The sequence below is a fragment of the Orbicella franksi genome, chromosome 15 (assembly GCF_964199315.1).
Source record: "Orbicella franksi chromosome 15, jaOrbFran1.1, whole genome shotgun sequence".
NCBI classification, from domain to species: domain Eukaryota; kingdom Metazoa; phylum Cnidaria; class Anthozoa; order Scleractinia; family Merulinidae; genus Orbicella; species Orbicella franksi.
In genome coordinates this window covers 7861901-7889552 of record NC_138159.1, presented here as the reverse complement: position 1 = coordinate 7889552, position 27652 = coordinate 7861901, and the positions used below count along the sequence as shown (strand labels likewise).

Here is a 27652-nt window from a genome sequence, read left to right as displayed (position 1 = left end):
CAATTTTCTCTTCAGCGCTAGTTCTTTTGGTCGCGATCACCACGATCATCCCAGACAAAGATGACAGCGACGTGTATTCGAAAATGGATTAATATTTTACTTGCCACTTGTCGGTCGATAAATACTAACCTAAATTCGTCAAGAGAGCGTTTAATTCCAACAAAAATAAATCCCCCGTGTGTACTTGTTTGTTTTGTATAGGTTGGCTAAGAAATGTACAAAGACTTATAACTCGTGCAGAGCCATTGTACAACTCATTAAATCCTTCGTTTTGAGACGTTTTCGCTGCGTTGTGGTTTGTATAAGGTCCCTGCCGTCATGGGCTATGAAAAGTCACTGTGTCGACGTATCAGTGCTCTGTATGCTTATATATTTGCTATTTAAACCTCGAGGTCATTGAAAAATTTGAAGCGAACAAAAGTGCGAGGGCGCTTTCCACTCTGGCGCAGCCACCAGAAAAGTCTGTTCCATTTGTCCTAGACAATTTCCGGAAATTCATACCGGAATTTTTGGTCGGATTGAAAGCTCCCCACGTACAAAATGCTTGCCTAGTTCCTAGGCCTCAATATTTCGCCGCGGTCAAACGTTTCAGGTCATGTGGTCCGGAGCGAAACGCGACAAAAACCCGAAAATTGAGGCAATCTTCGCTTTTGTTTTAATGTTAACTGGTCAACTTAAATGGCTCATTTGGATCCAAACGCACATTATCGAGTCAGAAGCATTGCCGCTTCAAACTACAGGCAACCACTGATTACTCAAAGTATTTAAGTTTCTATTACGTCATGTAACCGGAGCGCTTGATCAAAGAAAGCAAAGATATACCAAATTTCTTAAATTTCGGGTTCAAGAGTAAGTTACAGTAGCTTTCTAAGTTAATTATTTAACAAAAGTTTGACCACTATGCGATAAAGAAGAATTCGCTCGCAGCGCTGCTTGTAACCAACAAGTTTTACGGTAGGTCACCTTGCGAAATTAAACTCAACCTTGCATGTAATTTCTATACGTCATCTATGCACGAACCACTTAATCAAAGGCTTATTTACTAAACAACGACGTACTACAGCACCCTTTCCTAGAATTCTCTTTAACATACATGCAAGGAGATGAAAAAAGTCGTCCTGGCCTTGGAATCCCAAGGCAGCGACACAATTATTTTTTCATCATGACAAGCGCTACTAGAACTGAACTCTGTGTGAAACAAACAGTTATTTCGACAGATTTGCAATGTCAAATTCGTACAGGAACGAAATATTCTTTCATTTTTTGGTTTAAAAGAGTCGGAACTATTAAAACATTCTGCAGTTGAACAGAATTTACAGGTCACAGCCTGTTGGCATTCGAAACTTGATAAAATTGGTGGCTTAGGCTTCTAGTTGAGGTGCATGTCAAATAAAAAAAGTTAGTATGACAAGCATAATAATAGTTCTAACCGTAAGTTCTAAACAAGTTGCTCTTTTGTACCAAACTGCAGCAAACTTGCTAAAAGATACAGTTTCCCATTCCTACGAGTTGCAATAATCACTGAGCATCTTCTCCGACTGAGTTATTTGGTGAGAATGATTGAAGTTGTCCGGATAGCAAAGTCGATCGAGTAAATGAGCCCCTGCGATTTCCTGCTATTTACCGGTATATCATAGTTTGATTAATATTACCTTGTTATGATTTTGTCCTGTTAAACACACAAAGTCATCAAGTGATGTAGTGGGTACAAACAAAGTACATGTATATGGTCACACGGGCAGATTTAGGGTGGTGGTTTGGATTGGATTGAAATAAAAGCAAAGACTCTGGACAGGTTATGATCTGGACCCCTGTCACAGGTTATGATCACGATTATTATAAAAATATGGAACTGTTTGTACTTAATAAAAATGTCAAATAATTTTTCTTTCTGCAGTTGAAGCTGTCTGACTCTAGTTTCTGTGAAATGCCGAGAAGAAAGTCTCTTGTCGGCACTCCATATTGGATGGCAGCTGAAGTTATATCAAGAAAACCTTATGGGACCGAGGTAATCAAGTAAAACAACCAAAAATTAAAACAGGATTGTCAATCTGACCTGCATGTCCCATAGCCCGGGGATAAGTGGATTTTTCAGTTGCGAGCGCTGCTGGATTCTGTCTTTTGTTTGCCTGAAAGGCAACTGAAGTTGTTTCAAAGGGGGATTGTTTGAGAAAATTCAAATTACAGATGCGCTGTAATGTGTTATTTTAAATTTATCATGCTAGCACAAACCTTTTTTACAGGGTTAGTGATCTAATGACTTTTGAGCCAGGACATCATAACTTGGAAGTGACTCACTTCTCGGACATTAGTTTTCTTTGCATGCTGGTACCCTGTTAACATACAAACTTGTACTTCTTGGTAGAGAAATGCACATTAATTTAAAATATATAGCCTTGACTGAGACCACAATGCAATTATCCCAGCCAGGACAATTGGACTGAAACACTTATACTATGTCAACAAGCGTCACAAGTATTTTCAATAAGCGGAAATACTTACTATACGTGTGTATTCATCAATTTGAGCTAACTAGTAAATTTCTATAATTGTAGTTTTCATTCTACATGTTTATTCAGTATTCCTTGTCTATTAGTAGTCAACTGGATCATGAAGTTCTTCATGGCTTACAGTACTTTTATGTTAAGTTCAAGCTTGCAATCGATCTAAATACATATTAAAACAGCCAAAGTGTTTTATTTCAATGTGTAATTTTTAAGTTTTCGCCTGTATGGAGGTATATCTATGACAAAATTCAGAACTCAGTAATTGATATCACATTATCCAAATTGTACATGCATCAATCAAAAACTGAATGGCAACTAGCCGACTCTACAAATAGTCCTCACGCAAACAGGCATCACGCCAAAAGGCATCACGCTAAAAGGCATCACGCTAAAAGGCATCACGCTAAAAGGCATCACGCTAAAGGGCGTCAAGCTGAAAGGCATCACGCTAAAAGGCATCACGCTAAAAGGCATCACGCTAAAGGGCATCAAGCTGAAAGGCATCACGCCTAAAGGCATCATACGAAAAGGCATCATACAAGAAGACGTCACGCTAAAAGGCATCACGCAAATAGGCATCACGCAGAAAGGTATCACGCGAAAGGTATTACACTTACTAAAAGGTATCACGCAAACAGGCATCACGCAAAAAGGCATAACGCTTCTGTTTGTGTCTCTACACGTAATCTCCCTCTCGCAAAGTAATAAAGGACAAGTGTAGCTGCAGTAGTGAATTCATGTTTAGGAGGTTCTTGTACTATCGCCAGTGTCATACTAAGAACGCCCAACACTTGTTCGCCATCTTGAAAAATACTCGCCGATCTCACCGATCGGAGAGAAATGCAATCGTTTTCGATTCCATTGCTCACTTGCTGTATTAACTCTTTCAAGGCACGCCTCCTGTACTGAATTAAGACCTCGCGAGGGGGCAAAGACGGAATGTATCGCTCAAAAACTATTTGAGAAGGCTGTTATCTTACAAGACACGAGTAAGAAGAGTAAGCCCCGGATTCCATCTAATTTTTGTAACGATGCCTTTCTAGGTGATGTCTTTTCGTGTGATGCCTTTTCGCGTGATGCCCTTCAGTGTGATGCCTTTTTGCATGATCTCTTTAAGCGTGATGCCTTTTCGCGTGATGCCTTTAAGCGTGATGCCTTTTAGCGTGGTGCATTTTAGTGTGATGCTTGTTTGCGTAACGAAACGTAAACAAGCTAAGACACGCGAATCTTGCCTTTTCTCACACAATATCGCCCATGAGTGCCTAACTTAAAGCAAATACTTATGCAGAATTGGCATTTAATTCAACAACAACCATTACTTAAAAGAATATTCAAAGATCCCCCGATTGTCTCGTACAAAACGGGCAGATCCCTAAAGGATATACTCGTTAGAGCACAGCTATAACCGGCTATTACACGTGGATGGGAGTTGTGCAGGTCTGCCACCCCATTGTTATAACCATCACAAATGATTAAGGTTAACAGGAAGAGGTTGTCCCTGCAATCCTGGATTTTATAAAATACTTAAAAATTCGAGCACGCAAAAATGACATCACAATGCTTAGATTGAAACCGGACCTGACTTTCTGTGCATACCCGGCCGGTATCAACAGAACCTGATATGAAAACAAAACTAGCACGCTCAAGATTTGTATCATTCTATTCTCGTGAACTCACGTAAACTGACTTTTTCCTGTCTTCTTTATTAAAGAGGATAATAGTTGACTATAACCATGATGACATTGTGGAATAAGTTTCCCGCTCCTCGCCAGTCACTCCACATCTGTTCATCAAGGAAACCTTGGATATCCAGACTTCTAATCCCCTTTTCTCGTTTTACGTGATACTTAATCCGTGCCCAAGCAGACTCTGCCTCTTGGGTGTGGATCCCCGTTGCAGGATCCACAAAGTTATTCCGGTGGACAACTATCCTATGTACAGCTACGTTTGCAACGTAACGATCCAGGTTCCGATAGGCGCCCCAGTCATCTGTGTGGATATCTGAGTCAGGGAGGAGTACCCTTTGTAAGATCCGGCAGAGGGTTGCCCTATCTCGACGCTGCGCCACTTGATGATATCCTCTAAACGGGGAGTGTTCTGTGGATATTACACCGAATTGAATACCCATTGTCCGTTCCTTGCTCTACGCCCTCTTTGATACTGAAAGAAAGATGAAAGATGAAATACGTTCTATTCATACTAAAGTAAAGTTAGGGTAAAATAATCATCTTTTTTATTGTCACTTCACCTGAACTGCCTTAAGTTCATTGAAAGTAAATTGTATAAGCGCATCCCTCGCAGTCATACATACAGAATCATAGAAGACCTACTTGTGCTTGAATTAACTTTCATCGCTTTTAACGACGTACACTCTGCCGCCAAACGGGACAATAGGTCGGTCGTGCAGATCTCTGCCACAATAGTGTCTGATCACAGCATACACATTCCCAACAGTGTTCTTTGTCAAACTGAGCATTCTAGCAGCAGTTGGACGTAGTTCACGTTCGCTCCAAAGGTAAATTAACAGGACAAATTTTCCAAGAGGAAGCCTGGGAAACACACTGAAAAAGCTTCCTGTTCGGAGGGATTTTTTGCGGCGGCACCCAGTACACCTCCTGTTTGTTAAAAAAAATAGATATAATTTTCGTTAGATCGCCGCATTATAGTTTTTTGCGTTATTTCTTATGAAAAAAAAATGAACATTTTATTTCGCTCTTATCGAAACAATTGCATGCGAAGGCGGCAAAATCGGTTTTCGTAAATGATTATTTTTGAGACGGTGAAGCAAGAGAGCAGGTGAGTATCGTGACCTTTTCCCGCTTTTTTCAACTGCTATTTTTTACATCTTGGAAAACTATCACAAAGAATTAAGGTTAACTGAAAGAGGTGAACACGATAGTATGTAGAAGTTGCAATGGGTGAGAGTTTTGTCATTTCACGTTTTACCGCGAAGTGTTAAAAAAAATCGAACAAGAAAAAGATTGCACAATCCCAACTTCCCGGGTTGTATACGAGATATGAATTTCAATCAAACAGCCGTACTTTAATGACCAAAAAGGTCGATAAAATGAACAAGATTTACTGAGCTATAAAATTGGTTCACAAAGTCCTGCAAACTTTTGGAACCTAACGTGATTATTTCCAGTAAGAGCGCTTTTAAAGACTAGATGTCAATTTTATTTTATTTTCTCGATTGGCGTCGTAGGTAAATTAACCAAGGCAAGCAAACACAGCTGGAAAATCACGAAAAATGATGGTGCTCAATGGATTATGAATGAATTCAAGTTTTCATTCTGAAGTATCAGTAGATAACATAGCATAACGAAAACACAGATAAGAAACCTAGCCTTACGTAGCCCTTTTAATACACTGAAATATTCCACGATTATGTTATAGATAATTCAATAATTTACACTACAATGCACCAAGAAACAAGTTAATTTGTCTGTCAAATACATTCTAGCTTCAATTTTTATTCCTTAACAATAGTTTTCTTATCGACAAGGAAAGAACACCAAAAAGTGTAAGAAGCATGGCATTAATAAAACTGATAAAGAATTATTGTGGTGTGTCAATGTCTATTTAACTGGCTGGTATACTGTCACTTAATGATGGATTTGCTCATTGCGTCATAGGGCGACTTCATTCATTATAGGTATTGATGAGATCAAAACGCCGATTTAAGAATAAAATTACATAAGGCTATTTTGGAGTCATGAATTACATAAGGCCATTTTGATAATTTTATATAGTTATTTTTATATAAGGTCATCTGCCCACATGCTGATATTGATCCGCCGAGGATCAATAAACTAAGACCCCGAAATCTAAGACCTAAGATCTAAGACCCGGAAACAAAGACCGCTCCCCCCCTCCCCCCCCCCCCCAAAAAAAAAATAATAATAAAAAACAGGAGCCATAATCGGGGACGGAGACCGTAAGTCTCGGGATTCGCGCGCACCTATGATATGGGACAATTTTTCTATTTTTAGAACAAATTGCTCCATCCTGACGTCATATATCCGCGCGTATTCACGCACATGTCAGGGGCTCTCGCGTGGATGTTGTCACGTTGCGTGATCAAATGGTGAGAGTTAGAGATTCTCTTGCGTATTTTTCACAGCGATGGCAGGGAATACGAACCAGGGCGCTTATATGTAGTTTAATGCTCTGAGCTAACGGAAAAGGTGGGTTTTTCAGGGTCGAAAACAAGACTTCAATCTCCCGCTGGGAATGAATAATAAGATCTGCTCACGCTAGTTGTAAGCTCACGCGCATGCTTAAGAATATAGCAAGAAAACTCTCTACTCTGGTATCGAGTTAATTTGTGAGTTTCTCAGACAATGTTTAATCATAACCAAAACCTGTTTTGACGGTTTCTTATTGTCTCTGCTTGTTTGGTGAGTTTGCAAAGGTTTTTGAAAGGAAAGTCTGACGCGTACAATTAGCTCATTTGCATAGTGCAGCTCGTGCACTTTCAAGTCCGAGTCGGTATTTTCAATTGTCAACAAATCTTGACAATCTTTTGTTTTGAGATGCTGCAACAAATTTCACGAATGCAAAAAAGGCTACTAACATCATGTGTGTTTCTTCAACATAAGCATAGTGAAGTTTCACACTGCGAAAATGAAAATAGACAAGGAGGTTTTATAACTCGATCAACAAAATCGAAATCGTTATTCCAAGTTGATTAAAGAAAGCGTCATCGTAACTTTGCTGATTGTTTCTGCTTTATTCACATATTTTCAGCTTAGCTTTTAATATGTTCTCAAACATTTATCAATCTTAAACATATTTAAAAACTATAGAGCTATTGTTTGAGTTCGATGTACGCTTTCAGACGAAAGTGCGGCGGAAGTACAATTTGTCATGTTTACTGACTGTACAAAACAAGCATCGGCGGGCGCTCTCATTCATCGACAACAGAGAATTTACTGGATTTTTACACGAATAAAACTGAGCAGTATCTACGGACGTAAAGTTATTAAGCCTCGATGAAACATCAAGCGTTGCTTACAATTCAAGCGAAACTCAAACTAGCAATTATTTTGTTTTACTTTCGGTCGCGATAGACTGACAAATTCCTCGCAAGCGTGTGGCAAGAGGAGCTATTAAACTATGAAGTCCTGAAGCTCTGCTATATCTAAATATATCCAGCTAGTTTTTTGCTGTGTAATGGAAAAGCTGTCAATCTTCAACATATGTGAAATTTAAAGTGGAGTAATGTACAGCTCATGTAAAAGAAGCATCAGTCGGAACACAACTTGGTCAGCGATATATATAAGCTTACAGCGGAACATACCTAAATTCGACACTGTCTTACTTCACTCAAACTGGAGCAGCTTACGACGAAAATACTTAAGCAAAACACCAACAGACGTAAACGCGTTGAGTTGTGGGGCAAAAACATGAAACATTTCGGGAATTTCGGACGCCATTTCCCCCGCGCGACATCCGCAAAAATCCTCGCAGCATGCACGCGCGTGTGCCGCAGGTGATGGCGCAATTTGTTCTAAAAATAGAATTATTGTCCCATATCATGGGGACAACCCCAATACTTGAAATGGCGCGCGCTTACGGTCTCCGTCCCCGATCATGGCTCCTGTAAAAAATAAAAAATCAAATCAAATCAAATATAATGCAATAAAATAAATAAAATAAAATAAAATAAAATAAAATAAAATAAAATAAAATAAAATAAAATAAATTAAAATGCAATGCAATGCAATGCAATAAAATAAAATAAAATAAAATAAACCATGACCGGAAAACGAAGTCCCCTTTATTTTCTTTATTTAACATAATCTTGTATGGCTTCTCGCCGGAAATGTCCCGCTCCGGTTTTAATCTTTCTAATAACGGCAAAGTATGCAATCAAACGGTTGTAACCTGAAAACAAAGACCCATTCTGTTTTCTTTATTTTTGCCCGTGTTTTAGTTTTTGTAAAAATGAAAAAAAGTACTGTTTTTGAAGCTCTTTTGAAGTTTTTACTGAAGAAATTGCTGCTGGTATAAATTATGTTTGAGTTTGTTAAATTCCACATAAATGAATAAGGCTCAGCAATTAAAATGAAAACTTAGCGGTGCTCTAAAATTAAAACCCAGAAAATGCTAGAACAAGGACGTTTGATCTTACCGGTATTACGTATTTACCAGGATTCAGACGATCTAAAACAGGCCATAATCGAGGACATGATCGATCAAGCTTTACTTTGATCTCCGCCATGCTAGCTACGATGTCTTTTCCTCCAGTTTTTATTTCACACTGGTTCAGCTGGGAAACGTTCCATTATAGTACCACACTCATCTAGTCAAAGATGAAGGCCGTCAGAGAATCAACATCAAAACAAGCATCCAACAGTTTTCACGCGGTTCTCACTGGAATTAGTTTGATGGGAAGAAATGAGCGCAATTAAGGGAATACATATAAAACCGGTGTTTGATGGGTGATGCTTCACTGGTATTAGAAAGAATAAAACCGAAGCTGGATATTTCTGGCTTAAATAAAGAAAATAAAGGGGTTTATTTTTTTCTCAAGCATCTGAGCGGACCGGAATCCTAAATCCTCGAATTCGATTGGCTAATCATATGCACGTGACCGGTCCAGCTTTTTACGATACGGCCCACGGGCAGGATTTTTTTCCCCGCTGCCTAAATTTCGCTCCTAAAAGTTAGCGGTAATCGTCAATCTTTTGCCTTTTTTACACATCCATCGACGATTAGTCAACGCAAGTTTATCTCTGTTCACTTTAAAATGCAAGGAAAGTCACTGTAAGTAAATTCAATTGAGTGTTTTGAGGTTGCTAGAGTTTGGTTAATTGTTTGTAGCTTGGCGTTATAATGGCGCGTGATCCTGTGTTTCTCTCGCCCCAGGGGGGTACACCCATAAATTTCGGATAGGTGTGTGCCACGAAGGGTCGTAAACCCTGATCCTATTTAAGGATGAATCAAACGAAAATTGATACCCTTTCAAGGCCCAAACCCGAAAAATGACACCCCATGCAAGGGAAGAACAAAAACTCAAAATAGCTTGAACGGGTCAACTTTATTTCGTTTCTGGGTGTTTACGCACTGCTATTTTAGCTGATACAATTTAGGCACCCTATGTAAGGATCACACAGGGACACTATGCCAACATGGGCGAAAATGATACCCTATTTAAAGATCGAGGACCTCAAAAAACCATACCCTATCCCGCGGCACATACCTATATAGCCCACATAGGGGAGTACCCCCCCCCCGGGGCTCTCGCCGTAAAATTTAAGTCAATTTCAGTCGAGTTTATCACTCTGATCGTTGCTGTATTTAGAAGAATTTCTGTGGAATACACTTAACGAATTTACTCGCTTTCTGCTATTCAATTTACGGTAGAAAAGCGACGACAGACAGAAAATTGTTTTTGTAGTCAAACTTCAACTTCGCACGAAATTTCACACCGCAAAAACAATTTTGGAGAGCTTAACTGGTGAAATAAATGCAACTAACACAAAGTAGTTAAAAAAAAAAAATCGGTTTTTGAATACATCTTTCTTTGTCCACTATCTGAGTTACTCGCTCGTTGCCCAGATTTCTTACAAATCGTAGACGGCGCGCAAGCCGATTCAATGACAGGAGTTGCGTAAACAAACCCATTTGTAATCTGTAAAACCAATTTACTGCAGGAAAAAAAAATAAACATGTTATTTGCCGGCTTACGGTCGGACCTCCCAGCCGGCAAATAACATATACATTCGTTTTCGGATCTTCTTTTTTGGGTCTTCGGTCTCAGGTTTTAGCTTTCGGTGCTCTTAGCTTTCCGGCTACAACCGGTGCCTGACGCAGGTCACCGGCTTCTTCAAGCATTTGCACTGAGTTTTTTTTTTTGCCATAAAGGTTATCAAAATTATGCACAGTTTTGTTTCGCCAATGTGATCATGACCTGATCTTTCTGGGGAAATAAATGAACAGGTGAAAAAGTCCAGACTATGCTGTGTTTTACAGAGTTGCCACCAACAAAAAAAACTTGTGCGTGCTAGATATGCTCCAGGATGCACACAGTTTTTCCAAAATTTTTTGGGACCAGCAACCCACCCCCGGCCCCATGCAGGAGAAGGTAACCAACTCAGCACTCTTCCACACCGGGCTGCCTTGATCGTGAGCAAGTAGTGGCCTGCTTACTTTAGGATTTTCCCCTGGTATGTTATTTCAATTTGAAAACCCTGAATTTACATGTTATAAATTATAGCTAATATTTGCTATCAGTATATTAACTTTCTTTTAGATGTCTTCCCTTGTGACAGGCTGATATCTGGTCCCCAGGGATCATGATTCTTGAGATGATTGATGGAGAGCCACCTTATTTAAGGAGCTTCCATTACAAGCCATGAGAAAACTGAGAGACTTGGATCCACCAATCACACAGAAGAAGGTGAGGTGAGTGTTCAATTGCATCTAGGTGATGTCAAAAATAACTCGCAATGATAATTAAGCGAATTTAGCAAGAAAAACGTAAATTGCTGTTTTACAGTTGTTAATGATCACTCACTCAAAGACATTTCACGAGTTGGTACTTTATGGAGCAAACTGCTAATTCCCTCTATGAGACAAGCCTGCATGGAAACATGGTAGCTGTACTCATCAATACAAATATCCAGTACAAGATGATGAATAATATAACCACAATTCCCTACAAGTGCATCTCATACAAGGAATTGAGAATTGTTGCACTTTACCGGCTGAGATGGCCTGAGAAAGAGGGAATCAGCCAGCCAGCGATTGTCTCGTTTGAGATAACCTAAACTGCATATGGCAAATGATAGAGATTTCCAAGAACCTCCCCATTTTAATTTATTATTGGATAAACTTAATATCTTAAGTTTGCAAAGTTTTGAAAGAATCAACTTCTTGATGAAATCATACGGAAGCACCTGTGGCAACCTGCGGAACCTCTTTCTTAGGTACTGGGATACTTTGAGAAACTACTAACTCTGCACTTCAAGTATTAATTTGTTTCCTTATCTCTGTTCTTCTATTCTTGTTATACAAATGTCTTTTGGGATGCTGCCATTTTTGCAGAAAACTTTGGAGCGTGACCCAGCGCAAAGAGCTTCTGCTTTTGAACTTCTCAATCATTCCTTCATTCGCAGCACGTCAAATTCTACATCTCTTGTGGACATGATGAAAAGCTCACGACACAGTGTTTGTTAACCTGACAGTATTTTTATTTGGTGGCCTCTGGCGCTAGGAAAAAACCTCTTGTGCCCAAAGCTGTCCTTTGGATTTGGTCTCCAAAATTCAACTAAGAAAGCGATAGAGATGAAGACGTTTTTAAGAATTTTAGCCCACATGACACATTTCCCTCCCTGATACTCAACCACTGGATTCAACTTGTTGCTTTTTATCCCTTTCTCCTCCAGCCCCTACAGCAGTGCCATGCAGACTACAAGAACTATCTCTGTTTGTTTTATTACTGAAGGTGCCAATTTTGTGCCTTCAAAAGAAACAAGCTGTGATTTAATTAATTTTAATTTTTAGCAGAAAGTGAGATATAGCCTTTATAAGAGGATTGTTTGCCAACAAAAATTTTCATCATGCAGCTTTGTGGAAATAAGAATTTTGTTCCACCTCCATGTAAAATGAACAGATATGTAAAATGCCTTCAGTGCTAGCTTGGGATTTTTTATTTTGATTTACTACACTTTTTTAATGCCATTTTGACAGAAAAGGAACTCCTTTCATATACCTTTTTTAAAACACTGCATCGCCAAAACTTAACGTCATCTCGTCATTTTCATGTAGTGCTTACAGTAATAAATTAAATGACATAGCCATGATGTGCGTCGGTTCAAAATATTTTATTTAAAGGCCCTTTTAAATATCTAAATGAAAGATTTCCCTACCCTTTCATTTTTTCCTTTCATTGTGTAATCCCTATATATCCTTTTAATTATACCTGAAGCCTGAAAAAGGCACTCCTTTCGGGCGGAAACTCTCCATATTGGTCATTATTCTTTTATAGGAAGTCGCCCCTCCAGGAAGTATACATAAATTGACCTGAGAATACTCGTCTCTTGCCAAATGCTTGATTTTTCCCACTCAATATAAGATTTCTCAGATTTGAGCCAAAAATTTCCATACAAGTTGATAACAGTCCTAAAGAGATTCAGTGTCCTAGGCTGACCGTTTCAGTTTGCACGACAATTTTAACTGAAATACAACGCACTGGGCGTGGAATTGAAATCTTAGATAATTTAAATTAGCCACCTACTTTAATTTTACAGACTGTTCATAGGCAATTGCCAAAAGAAGATTACTAAATGTACAACTAATAGCAAGGCCATGTTATCTCCAGAGTCTGCATATCTTCTGGATAAAATCAAAAGAGACCAGAAAATCCTGATCCCAGTTTGTCACTGCATGTGATTGAATTCAGTAGTGATTTCTGAACAGGCATAAAGACAGTAGACTGCAAGCAGTCTCTTTTGCTTGAATGAATATCTGCAAGGAAAGAACCCAAACAGACATATCGGCGCTACTTGCGGCTTTCCGCTCACTTTGGTTCATTCCTTTGTGATCTGTCCTGTGGGTTTTCAAACAAAAGAGAGACTGCTCGCAGTCTATGAAGAAAGGAAGTGCTGTGACTAATGGCAGCTGTTTTTCCGATTTCTCTCTGAGGTCTAGATTCTTGGTGTTAACCAAAAGGATTGTGGCCTCTGGAAGTGAGATTTGTAGCTAGGTAGTGCATACATCAAGCAAACTAACAGCTTAACCCTTATTTTTAATTTTTTTATTTTTTGCAGAAAGAAAATCAGAAATTAACTGTCAATTTTATTTTGAAAAATTGTTTAAAACCTTGAACGGAATGACTGCATGAATGGTTGTGCACTAGGGTCTTATGCACAAACTTGAAAGATACATTTCAGCTAAAACCAGCTCAGCATGATAAACAGTACAATCTGAAAGTACCGCTCAATAGCTTTCAGTGTAATGGTCACACACTAGGGTTTCATTGTTGACCTAGAAGTTAAAACCACTTTATACAGCAAAATAAACAGTACCACATGAAAGTACTACTTAATAGCTTTCATTTCAAAGGTTGTACACTTGAGTTTCATGACAAACTCAAAAGTTGCATGGAACCTACTTGTAAAGCGTTAACAAACAAACCACATGAAAGTACTGCTCTGCTTTCATCCATAGACTGAAAATACTACAAATATTAATTGAATCGACAAGTTTTGCTTGTGATATTCAAGGATTAAATGTTTTCCTCGATTTATATTCTTTCCAACAGTCCTTGGAAACCACAACTACAACACAGTCAGCAATTAAATCCAGTGGATTGTGAATCATCGGAGCGTTGTAACAGTTACTCGGCTTTAATGTCACAATCTTCATGTTATACATGCAAACGCAAACAAAACACGCGAGTTGGGCTACGAAAGACAGTTTAATAGGACAACCTATATACTGCCCGGGACGGGCGGGGATGGGCTAAATACAATTGTACGAGTCGCCGATCGCGCGACCTCGAGGAGAATATGATACGCGTAAAGATAGGTGCGGCCGAAATACGATCTAAGAATACAATCCATTAAACCTAATTAACTAATATTAATTTTTACTTAGTGTCATAGTCTTCATATTATACACGCAAACGCAAACAAAACACGCGAGTTGGGCTACGAAAGACAGTTTAATAGGACAACCTATATACTGCCCAAAGAGAAGGTTGGCCCAAACTAATAATATAGTTAATTAAGGCAAGTAAGTAGGACTTGCATACACATAGGAAACATTTGGCGGTTTAGCCAGAGTTTCTGAAATCGAAATGACAGAGTTCAGTGGAGTACGAATGTAACGTTGATAACAGTCCGAGGACCAGCGCCCGATGGTTTTGATGAGATGGTCTGGAATGCCAGCGTTGGCAGCGGAAGTGGGGCACCCAATTCGGAAGCTGTGCCCACCGAAGAGGGTGGGGTCGATTCCCAGCAGGCGAAGACGTGAAGAAGAGAATGATAAGAGACATGGACGGGCTAGGGGGGAGCCGTCTTGTAGTGCGAACAGAGGGGTGGTATTGTAATCGTGTGAGTTTGGGTTATAATGGCGTATTAGCGTTTGAAGGCAGCAGACAGGGCAGATGTCGCTTTTGCTGTGTCCGGAGAGGAGAGTGTGCGATCTCCGAAACTGATCCGTCTTCGAAGTTTTAAGCCTGAGGGCGATAAACTCGGTACCATCGGGCGAGGTACGAAATTGAACATCGGCAAGAGTAAGGTGCCGATCGGGACGGAAATCTTTTGGGTGTAAGACGGTAAACTCGCCACACCTGAGCAGGAAAAAATGCGCGGTGACCATGGCGGACCACTTTACGTAATCGTCATGAGAGCTGAGGGAAATGAATTGCTTCATGTCGCCGAGCAGTTCGATAGGTGACGGCTAGCTTCTGCTTGGCTGTGATCCCGTGTAATCTGCTTATTCCCCGGAAAGTCTGACGCAGTTGCAGTGTGTCGTCTAGTGGGATGGGATAGCCGTGGGCAATATGAAGGGCGTGTATGGCAGAGAGATTCACGGGTATAGATTGCGGGTGAATTCTGCGCGCTAACTCGGTGACGAAAAGCATCAGCGTCTGCTCGGAGGCTGGGAACGGAGAAAGGTCCAGCCGGGAACTAAAGGCGAGGTACTGGCGTTGAGGGGCGCTGTAAGTTCGTTGCGTGGAGTCGGCGAGGCCGTGGGTGAAATACTGCTTTGCTTTCACTTGAAGTGTTTCCAGTTGATGACTGGGAGGGTGTAGGATGTTGGTCTGCCTGTGGTACGAGGTGATGAAACCTGTTAAGCTGGAAGCGAGATAAAGCGTCAGCAATACAATTCCGGGAGCCTGGGATGTGCACGGCCGAAATTTCAATACAGTTATTCGCACACACGAAGAACATGTAGCGTAGGGGGGCCATTATGTGTGGGCATTTGCTGGGGCCCTTTCGGATGATCGTAACGATTGTTTCATTGTTACAGTGAAACATCAGGCGTTTCCCACACAGAGAGGGGGCCCATGCAGAGAGTGCGGCCGTGATGGCGTACAGTTCTTTGAAGGCAATAGAAAGGCGAACAGGGACCTGGCATGCATTAAAGGTACTACGGAACCAGGCACCATTAAAGAACGCGCCAAAGGAGTGTTCGCAGGCGTCAGTGAACAGGTGACAACATAGGTTGGTGGACCAGAAATCATCGTAGAAGAGCGACTTGCCATTCCACTGAGGAAGGAAGGTAGACCACCAACGGATGTCCTGTTTGCTCTGACGGGTGAGACGTATGTGGTGTGACGGAGAGCGGGGCTTGCTGAGAAGATCGACGAGACGACGCATGAAAGTGCGACCCGGGCGACACACATTGCAAATAAAGTCCAGGGTGCCGAGAAGCGATTGAAGCTGGCGTTTGGTGCAATGAGACCGACCCTCCCATGGGGCCAGGAGAGCAAGGGTATCATTTAGACGTGATGCCTCGATCCGTGTCTCTTGACGAACGGAGTCGATTTCTACGCCCAGTAGGGTAAGGCAGGTCGACAGGTGCACAAATTTAGAAGGGTTAAGGGTAAAGCCGAGGTCAACGCAAGTTTGTGTCATAATGTCCAGGTTTCGAGCGCATGGTGAGGTGGCGGAGTCACATGTGAAAAACTCATCCATATAGTTCCAGACAGGATCTGCCCCTCAGTCGTGCATAATGAAATTGAGGGCGTCAGCATAGCGGAGAAATTGAGAGGGTGCACTGCGAGTGCCGAACGGGAGGAAGAGGTTGACAAAATAGCCGGTTGTCAGTTCACCATTGACGTAGATTGGCCAGGTAGAGCCGAGGAGCTCCCAGTCCACTGGGCGGACCAAGATATGCCGGTAGGCATCCGATAAATCCAGTTTAGCCATCATGGCTCCGTGGCCAGCTTGCTTGAGGAGAGAGATGGCCCGATCGAGAGTGTCATATTGGCAACGGAAACGTTCCGCTGGGATAAAATCGTTAACAGAATGGCCCCGTGGCCACGAGAGGTCGTGGATGACCCGGTATTTCAGAGGATTCGAGCGCTTTTTGGGTACAACGCCCATCGGCGATCCGACAAAGTTGCGAGTTGGAGGAGAAAGGAATGGACCGGCCAAGCGATTGAGGTCGAGTTCCCGGTGTAATTCTTTGATGATGTGTTCGCTGGCGTCCAGCGCAGAGGGGTGATTGCGGTAGGATTGAAATATTGTCGGTCCACTGTAGCCAAGTTCTACCCCGTGCGTGATGTCGTGAAGGAGCGCCTCGACGAAGGCGTTGTCCGGATGGTTGACGAGTGCTGCACTCCACTTGGCTACAGAGAATGGGGACCAGGGTTCAGGCAGATTGTGTGCAATCTGCCAGGGCGTGGTGCCCTCGGCAGGCTTTGCATACGTGTGCCCGTTTGCACTCTGTGCCCAGATTGCAGGCGTGCCGTTGGAACAGGTTGCACCCTTCGCGGTTGTCATGGAACCACTTTTCCAGCTTCCATGGTTGGCAGGACGATAGGTTCCTTGTGGGTTCGAAGGGCCCTTTTTCTGCGCCGACGTCTCCAACGCGGAGGCCGGGAGAAAGGGACATTCCCTGGTCTCGTGATCAAAAGATTTACAACAGAAACATTGCTTGGCGTCCTTTCTTAGGGCAGTGGCGTCAAGTGTGGTCGTGTACAAGGATTGGTCGAGAATATCGAAGCGCCGGCCCCCTTTTCTAGCGGATTCCTGCCGAAAGCGGACATCGTAGGCGTAGACCGCTGACCAGATAAATTTTCGACTCGCTTGGTGAATAACGAAATGATATTTGGTCATTTCGCCGTAGCGGTGAGGATTAACAAGCACAATTACTCGTTCGTATTCCGACCAGGCCGAAAGCCATGTGGAAAAGGAGTCGATTGCACGTTGGGAGCGGGATTTCTGTAAGGTTAAATTCCCTTCTTGGTCGACTACTACCGCGTCTTCTCCGTGAGCTACATGTTCTTTGTGTGGTTTAAGTAAGTCAATGAAATTGACATACTCACCGCGAAGAATTGACTGTTCCAGCTTGGTCGTCTGATCTGAAATATCTTTGCCGGGGAGCGATGGGTCCTCGGTCATGCTAGATTGTGGCGTCTGACTCGGCTGAATGCAAGCAGTGGCGCCCTGCGGTGTGTTTTTCATTTGCTGTACATCTGTATTAATTCGCTGTTGATCCGTCGTAAGTTTGTCAACTTGTAGGGCTAGATTGCTGATTGCGGCGAGAACTGAGTCCAGGGAAGCAGGCGAAGCTGTGGTGTTCGTAACAGCAGACTTGGGATGTTCATTGTCGGCATCGCTGGACTTTGAGCTGTTGTGGTTGTCTTCAGTCGAAGGCGGTCCTGTACAATGTTCCCCAACTGGACCGAATTGATGCTCTTCGTGCTGCGTGTGACAGTCGGGGCATGTTTTAACACGTTTACTGGTTTTCCCCATCGTGGGAATGCAGCGTATATCGAAGAATATGGGGTAAAATAAAATACAATTGTACGAGTCGCCGATCGCGCGACCTCGAGGAGAATATGATACGCGTAAAGATAGGCGCGGCCGAAATACGATCTAAGAATACAATCCATTAAACCTAATTAACTAATATTAATTTGTACTTAATGGAATTTTCACATTTATATCCTGAAGAATTGTTTCTACATCTACATCTACACTTAATTAGATCAGTAAAAATCGTGGGATGTAACACCAACTGTAGTAGTTTTAATTTGCTGAACAAACCTTTTGGTTTTATTGATGATTAATTACATTGCTTGTAAATAGACATTCCTTGGAAGAGGTCTGTATTTTTATACATAATTAAAACAAGTGGATCATTCAGAATGATTTTGTTTTGTTATATTATCCCTCAGAGATCAAAACCTCCTGCCTCCCGTACTTTTATCTCTTTAATGTCCTGCCCTTTTCCAACCTTCTCCCATCCCCTGTGAATTAGGAGACTCGAAACACATCCTATTCCAGTCCCTGAACGGCTCTTACCCACCCGCTTTTACAGAGGTTGAACCCTGAGGTAGGAGAAAAGAGTCCCCCACCACAAATCGCGGCAAAAACCATATATGGAAGAACTTAGGGATGCCCGCCTACTGGTCATGTCTTGTTACAAGTAGGATCAACAAAATTTATCGAGTAAAACAGTGATGGACAAAACACTGACCCCCAGTCCCAGTCGCCCCTAAGTCTAAAACTTTTGAAGGCCCTTGTCAAGTTTTTTCGACGAGATACCCTCAAAAGGAGTTATAAAGCCTTTCTGATTCCTATATTTCGGTGTTTTAATTTCAATAACTTCTAAACAATACACCTGAGCTGCTTTATCGAAGTTGTTGTAAACGAATAGTTTTGTGCCGGTCTTCGCTGATAACCTCACGCCTATATTAATAGGGAATGAACTATCTGATAAGGGAAGGGAAGAGGGCGTTTGACTTTTTCAGCTTGCACGATTTTGTTTCCACGTTAGCTGATGTAAGATCAATTTTACGGAGTAATAATGCCTATTTCAGTGTAAAATTACCGCAAGTTCTTACCCTCACTTACAGCGGTTTCCAGCATTTTTTCAGCAACTCAAATTGATCAATAAACATTACCACTCTTTTTCAGTTGGCACCATAACAATTAAACAAATGCCCTAACAGTGGTAGACTAACGGAAGTCTCTCTTTTCCTTGAAAATCCGTGGGGATGAACGCAAAACAAGTGAACGTGCGAGCGTGACTGCGAGTGTGACATACGAGGGTTGTGTTCTGCAATTTGTTGCTGCGCCTTTCAATGCCATGAGGACTCTAAAATTCAAAGCTCAATGCGTTTTTCGCTACTGCCAATCAAATGTTCGGTGGCTCCTCCCGGCCTCCGACTACTGCTAAGCACTGTTTCGTTATCTGAACTGTGTTCAACGATTTGATTACCGCACAGTCAGCAGTAGTCGGAGGCTGGGAGCCGCCGCCGAACATCTGATTGACGGTAGCGAAAAACGCAGTTGTCGTTGAGCTTTGAATTTTAGAGTCCGCATGTTATTGAAAGGCGCAGTAAGTTGTAAAATAGCTCAGGTTTCTTGCCATGCAACACGCGCTCGTATTTGCTGTTCCTTGGAAAAAGTCCTATATAAGGTATTGTTATATGGCTGTGTCTCACAAGGACTGGGAACTACCGAATTCACGAATTTGATTGGCTGAAATCGATATTGACCGCGGTCTATATTTTCCCATCTAGACCGGTTTCATTTTGCGTTGAAAAAGTAGCGAATCAAAAATGTTCGCCGTTTTCTTTTGTTTTCTTCTCAATCATTTATGGAAGTGCCAAAAAGCCTGATGACAAAAAAAAGTAAAGAAGACGAGCAAATTTTGGCAGGTTTAAGTTAAGCTCATCTCCGTTTCCAAGCGAAATGTCAGCAAACCAGTTACATTAAACTAATTAAAGTTTTCTTCTTCGCCATATAATAAACATCTTATTAACTGAGCTAAGTCGGTCTGTATGGGAGAATCTTGACCGAGGTCAAGATTCTCCCATACAGACCTCCTGCTCGGTTAATAAGAGCTAAATAATAAGCCATTACAAATAAAGTTCAGTCAGGATATCCACGTTGTTGAGAGCTGTTCTGCCTCTCTTAAACTTATCAGGCTGAACATAATGTAGTAATAGCAAAAGAATATTGCAATTGCATTGATTGACTGTTTATCGATGGGACATGTTTCTATAATGGAACTAGCCTGCGAACAGGCTCCCGGCAAGGAGGGAAAAAAAAATTCGGCGAGAGCGAAACAGAAGAATTCGGAGAGCAAAGCGATCGGGGCGGGGATTTTCGTTCGGGCTCACCGGGAGCCTGTTCGCAGGCTATAGTGGGACCCAGGTTGACTGAATTTACAACCAAACGGTCTGGTGGGGTTGAGTTGATGTGGTTAGGTACCTAAAAAACTAGAGATGTCTCGGGTCATGTTTCCCCGGGACATTTAAAATTGTAATAACTTCAGAGAGATTTAAGGCTTTCTGGTAGAATATTTTGCACCATTATGGATGCTGTAAGTGAACTTAATGTTAGTTATTAGCGCGAGCTCCATAAAGACCATATTCTTTGGCCGACCCCTTTAAAAGCATACCTTTTGGTATGCACCATTTTCAAGTTCCTACCGCCCCCTATCTCATAAAAAATAATCGTTTCCTTTATGCGCAATATTTAAAGAAATTATAAGAATTTGCCGGGGTATCGATGACGATATTCCTTTGTTGATGAGCTTGCTTATTCTCATCACCTGAACTCATCCCAAAACTAAAGAGTTCTCAGTAATTTTCACCTAGATTCATTGCAAGCGAGATCCAGCCTGGGTGACCAGACTCTTTCGAGTAATCAACAGCTTCGAGGCGCATAAAAGGCTACTGGAACTGTGACAGGAATGGACAGTTTTTTCCCGCCTCTCCCTCTACAACCAAACGAGCTAATAAATATGCGAATTAACTATTTAGGGAGGGTCACAAAGTTTGACCAGTGCAGCTTCAATACTGTTTAATTTGAAAAAAGTTTGACATCGGCGAGGGCGCGCACTATGAGTTTCCCCCCTCCACCCACCCACTCCACCTGCTAAACAGGGTTAAGAGAAACAAGATGTCCTTCAATGTACGGAACTTAAGAGTTCTTAGTGATTTTCACCTAGATTCATTCCAAGCGAGATCCAATCCATACCTTCCAGGCGAATAAAGGCTACTGCAGCCGTGAGAGGAATGGACAGTTTTTTTCCTGCCTCTACTCATCCTTAGGCTTAGGCTTTCTGAAATTTCCTGATATTGTTAAACTGAACACGTGTATGCTTTTTTATGATTATTTCCACCATGATAAGTGTCCTAATTTACCTGTTTCATTAGTATCTGAACTACATAATTACAGTGCCCTTAGTGCATCATCCAACCAAGTTGCAAAACCTTCATTTCGAACTAATCTTAGGAGATTTTGCCCCGGCATTATTGGAAGTTTCTTTTGGAATAATATTCCGCAATCCATTAGAGACAAACCATCTAAAAAAATGTTTAGAAAAGCACTTTTACGCTGGTACCTTGCTCAATACTAATGAAAACATTATCTCTTTATAACTTTCTGAGCTATTTTGTCAGTTTTCCTCTTCTTTTTCTTTTTCTCTTTTATGAATAATCTCAAGTTATACATAACTTCCAGGGGGACAAAATTAGTTTATCTAGATGTGCCCCTCTCCTCTCCTTCCAATATACAATGTAATTCAATTTAAGTGATGTAATTTCTGTTTTATGCGCTTTTTTTCTTCCTTATAAAGCACTATCGGTTACTATTTACTTTCTTTACGTTATATTTACATATCTATGTATTAGCTAGGAATTGGAGGAATAAAAACTAATAAAATAATAATAATAAACCTCGTTCTCAGGGTCTCTCGCCTCAGGGGGCGGTAAGATGAGAGACCCTGGGAACGAGGTTGCTCCCTCCCCCACTCAAATTAGCTAACAAAAATACGAATTAGCTAACAAATATACAAGATATGTTCTAGCAAACTGAAAAAATTCTCGATTACCGACAGTGTGGCTAGTATGGACCTAGTAAGCCACACAAAAATAAGGGTAATATGATCGAATGCTTATTTTCTATATCGGACTGGCATCGAAGAATTCTGCATCAAGGTGGTTCACTGAACAGAGAATTAAAATGGTTACAATACAGTTTATTGGACATAAAACGTATATTTGTATTTACACTTGTCGAAACAGACTAGGAAAAGTAAAACACGTCCGAAAGCGCATGCCTTCGTTCCGGGGATTATGTGGTATCCTTTCAAGCAACGCGTGAATATAAATTTTAAATTGTCTCTAGCCTAGCTCAGAAAGTATTTACATTTAAGAGCGGTTTTCATCTAACTGTCGAAAAGTAGTTACTTTTCCATTACTACGCTATACGATGGGCTCAAAAACCTTGTCAAAACAGAATAGCAAAAGGCGCCCTTTCTTACCTCGACGAAAAGTTAAACCAATTATTTAGTTCGATCAGGAGCCATAATCGGGGACGGAGACCATAAGTCTTGGGATCCGCGCGCACCTATGATATGAGACAATTTTTCTATTTTTAGAACAAATTGCGCCATCCTGACGTCATATATCCGCGCGGATCCACGCACATGTCGGGGGCTCTCACGTGGATGTTGTCACGTTGCGTGATCAAATGGTGAGAGTTGAGAGACCTTGAGAGATTATCTTGCGTATTTTTCACAGCGATGGCAGGGAATAAGGTAGGGAATACAAACCAGGGTGCTTATATGTAGTTTTATGCTCTGAGCTAATGGAAAAGGTGGGTTTTTCAGGGTCGAAAACAAGACTTCAATCTCCCGCTGGGAATGAATAATAAGATCTGCTTGCGCTAGTTATAAGCTTACGCGTATGTTTTTGCGTTTGTTCAGACTTAAGAATATAGCAAGAAAACTCTCTACTCTGGTATCGAGTTAATTTGTGAGTTTCTCAGACAATGGTTAATCATAACCAAAACCTGTTTTGATGGTTTCTTATTGTTTCTGCTTGTTTGGTGAGTTTGCAAAAGTTTTTGAAAGGAAAGTCTGACGCGTGCAATTAGCTCATTTGCATAGTGCAGCTCGTGCACTTTCAAGTCCGAGTCGGTGTTTTCAATTGTCAACAAATCTTGACAAAGATGAGGGTCTCCCAGGGGTTTTAGGGAACAAGGGAACATTGGCAAAATATCGAAGGGAACAAGGGAACATTAGCCATTTTTTGGGAACAGGGGAACAAAATTCGAAAAATTACAAAGGGGAACAAATAACGAAAATATGTGGGAACATGGGAACATAGGGCAACTTTGGAAGGGAACAAGGGAACAAAGACCCCCCCTGGGAGACCCTCAAAGATTTCTTCCGTTATCTTTTGTGCTGAGATGCTGCAACAAATTTCACGAACGCAAAAAAGGCTACTAACATCATATATGTTTCTTCATCATAATCGTAGTGAAGTTTTACACTGCGAAAATGAAAATAGACAAGGAGTTTTGATAACTCGATCAACAAAATCGAAATCGTTATTCGAAGTTGATTAAAGAAAGCGTCATCGCAACTTTGCTGATTATTTCTGCTTTATTCACATATTTTCAGCTTAGCTTTTAATATGTTCTCAAACATTTATCAATCTTAAACATATTCAAAAACTATAGAGTTATTGTTTGAGTTCGATGTACACTTTCACACGAAAGTGCGGCGGAAGTACAATTTGTCATGTTTACTGACTGTACAAAACAAGCATCGGCGGACGCTCTCATTCATCGACAACAGAGAATTTACTGAATTTTTACACGAATAAAACCGAGCAGTTTCTACGGACGTAAAGTTATTGGGCCTTGATGAAACATCAAGCGTTGCTTACAATTCAGGCGAAACTCAAACTAGCAATTATTTTGTTTTACTTTTCGGTCGCGATAGACTGGCAAATTCCTCGCAAGCGTGTGGCAAGAGGAGCTAGAAAACTATGAAGTCCTGAAGCTCTGCTATATCTAAATTTATCCAGCTAGTTTTTCGCTGTGTAATGGAAAAGCTGTTAATCATCAACATATGTGAAATTTAAAGTGGAGTAATGTACAGCTCATGTAAAAGAAGCATCCGTCGGAACACAACTTGGTCAGCGATAGATGTCTAAGCTTTAAAGCGGAACACACCTAAATTCGACACTGTCTTACTTCACTCAAACTGGAGCAGCTTACGACGAAGATACTTAAGCAAAATTCCAACAGAAGTAAACGCGTTGAGTTGTGGGCCAAAAACATGAAAAATTTCGGGAATTTCGGACGCCATTCCCCCCGCGCGACATCCGCAAAAATCCTCGCAGCATGTACACGCGTTTGCCGCAGGCGATGGCGCAATTTGTTGTAAAAATAGAATTATTGTCCCATATCATGGGGACAACCCCAATACTAGAAATGGCGCGCGCTTACGGTCTCCGTCCCCGATTATGGCTCCTGGTTCGAGTTTTGATTGGTTCACTGTATTGTCCGTACCGGTAATCCTTGTGAATGGCTTGAGTGATAACTTTGGTGTTATAGTTTTACGAAAACCGCTCCAAATGGAAAAATAACAACCTGATATTAGTGTAACCAAACAGATTTTTTAATGCTGGGGCGGAGCTGTTAGCGTACTCTGCGCTACATCCAACTACAAACTCTTTTCTCTTCTGGACTCTCCCTTTTACAAAACTAAAACTCGCGATTATATAGCTACGCATTAGCAAGCTGTACAGCGATTGACTAATACGGTGTTTCCGAAATAAGACAAAGAATAAAGAAACAACGATGCCTGCGGTAAACGGCGTTTTGGGCTTGGCCAAAAGATAGTGAGAATTATCTCGATCACGTATGGTCATGGGAATCGCGGTTTCCGCAGTCCCTAAATCATACGTGCACGCACTAACTCTGAGAAAGCTGACGTTGCTAAATTACTAACCCTAATCAACCAATATTCTTATGAATTACTAAAACTGATCAACAAATATTCTCAGCAATGTTTCTAGATGCACAACCTTGGCGAGTTAACCCCGTGGGTCAGATACCGCCCCGGGCTCCTTTGATCATTTTGGTCACCTGTTTTCCAGTGTTCAAAGGTTAATCGATCTCCTGGACCGCGTTGTGGGTTACCGAAAAGGAAATAGTTATTCTTGCCAAAACATAGCGTAAAACACGCAAGGAAACTATTTTGATAACAACATTTCCTCGTGGGAACTTTTGCCCGAAACACGTGCGGAGATTAACGTGACAAGGTTGTTTGTTCGGCTTTCTGTAACGCTTGTTTGCGTTACTCATATGAAGGCTAGAGTTTCATAAGATATCTTTAACATTAGAGACTCAAAAATATTGTTTTCCTGCTCTGGAATCATGATTTTAAAAATTATAAAAAGAATAAATTTCTGTACTCAGAGCGCAATTTAAAATCTCAAAAAGTGGGATATTTCCTTCGGATCTACCGAACTTCGTCAGCCACAATACAATTTGAATGTTAAGAAGGGTTATATGTTCATGACGGTCTCGAGGGGGCTAAAATAGTGTCATAGATGCTGGCTAATTCGAAGCCATTTTCTCTGTTCTAAGAGGGCTTACGTAATCTAACTCGATTGCCTCCTTTACGCGGCGTTTGAACGTGTTGCTTTCCGAGGCAAGAACTTTTGTTTTGCTAGAATCCATTGAATGTCCGGTGAGCTTGCAATGTTCATGAACAGCTGACGAATTCCTCGAAAAATGTTCCTTTCCTCGAGTTTGTAATAAACAAGAAGTTTCGTAACATATTCTTTGTCAGATTCTTCGCAATGGATGTGATAGACTATTCCACACTTTTTAAGGTTTTCTGTTTTATCCTTAACACAAACTAGTTGAGGTCTTAAGAATTGAAAGGCTTGTGGACAAGTGTGATATTGTGTGATGTAAATGCTTTTTCTAGGCGTTCTGAAGAGCCCTTGATGTATGTTACTGCGGCATATATTCTCTTCTTGTTAACAGTTTCCTTGGACTCTTTTAAACCAGATTCAGTGTTCGGTATTGTTACCATCCAAGCAGGATAGTTTTTTAAAAAAACATGATACTATTTTAATAATAAATATTAATAATAATGATAATAATAATGATAATGATAATGATAATGATATCACGATATTACTTACAACGAAAAAGAAGAAAATGGTGCAGTTCAGTACACTTTAGGAATTTTATAAATACAAATTACAAGTGCATCTAATTGCATTTCTCTTTTTGAAATATTTTCAACTTTTTTAGATCAAAGACGTGAAAGCCAAATGTAAATTTTAGAAAAGAAAACAGACAAAACCCAAAAAATTAAGATTAATCAAACTTTCAATCAGCCCGCTTGTTTACAGAAAAAAATTTCTTGGACGAGTTTTATAGTTCACAACTAAATTTTCTCTTATTCTTATTGAATTAAATTGACCACGTGACGCGTCAGTGTGCATCGGCGGAGAGACACTACCTTTCCACAATGCCTGTCCGAGGAAAATACCCGGATTGATGGTATTCGTGCACGAATTTCTTTTTTTACAAACGGGCATAAAGAAAAAATGAGAAACCAGAAACTGCGAGGGATCACATACGATAAACGCTGCCAACGTAGGATCTACAAGAGATCTGATCAGCCAAAAAAATGTATGAAGACAAGTAATAGACTGCAAGGCTGATACTACGTGAAAAACGTTTCGAGACACCAACATGACAAGAACCGATAAAGTAGGATCGTGTTTCGGGGCGCAAAGAGACAAAGTGTCAAGACTGGTGTCTCGAAAAGCAAAGCGCCCCGAAACACGTGATGTGGAACTCACTTACGCCCCGAAACACGCGTTGCCACATCACGTGTTTCAGGGCGCAAGGAGACAAAGTGTCAAGACTGGTGTCTCGAAAAGCAAAGCGCCCCGAAACACGTGATGTGGCAGCGCGTGTTTCGGGGCGCAAGTGAGTTCAAAGTACGGAACTTCATTTTGCAATTTATGTGCGTTGGCTTTTGGGCTGGCGTAACATGTCTTCGCTACACAGTGCTGACGAGCCCGAAGAAGGGTGAAACAGCCGTCCACTGTTGCGATCCTACTTTATCGGTTCTTGTCATGTTGGTGTCTCGAAACGTTTTTCACGTAGTGTCAGCCTTGCAGTCTATTGCTTGTCTTCATAAAGAAAAAAAAATTGAAAGACGCAATTTAACCTGCGATCAGCCGTTCTTTTTAAACAGCAGGGGAAAGGAGAAAATGAGAACGCCATATACAATTACTTCCGAATCGTCTGCCCGTAGTCCAGAATCTGGAGCGAAAGCGGGAGCGTCATTTATCAATCATCATTTATCGAAAGTGTCAAAAACATGTGCAGTTGACGCAGTTGCGAGGAGTCACCAGGAGTATGTTTGTTGTAATCTTTACTCCCGCTCTTTTGATTAATTCCGATAAAAAAGATTCTAATGTTCCACCGAGTTTGTGTTTCTTTAACCAAACATTAAGAGACATTTCAACTTGCTATTCTCCTTGCCTGGTAAGTAAGCATGTACATTGCGCTTTGTCTCTTTCGCGCTTCCAACCGACCCCATGAATTTCCGGTAAAATCTGATTGGCTCACATTTTACATAGCATGACAATAGATAACATCGCTGTTGACAGG

At 41.1% G+C, this 27652-nt stretch overlaps 2 pseudogenes across 1 annotated transcript in view; both read right to left on the bottom strand.

The window, feature by feature from the left end:
* The window catches only part of LOC145470708 (uncharacterized), a 119143-nt pseudogene that overhangs the window by 65856 nt on the left and 25635 nt on the right, over nt 1–27652 (bottom strand). The window contains exon 7 of the transcript XR_014042524.1: nt 27512–27652. This exon is cut by the window's right edge and continues 6212 nt beyond it. The product of XR_014042524.1 is annotated as an uncharacterized LOC145470708 (transcript). The remainder of the gene's footprint in view (nt 1–27511) is intronic.
* LOC145470700 (uncharacterized) lies at nt 1245–5116 on the bottom strand (annotated as a pseudogene).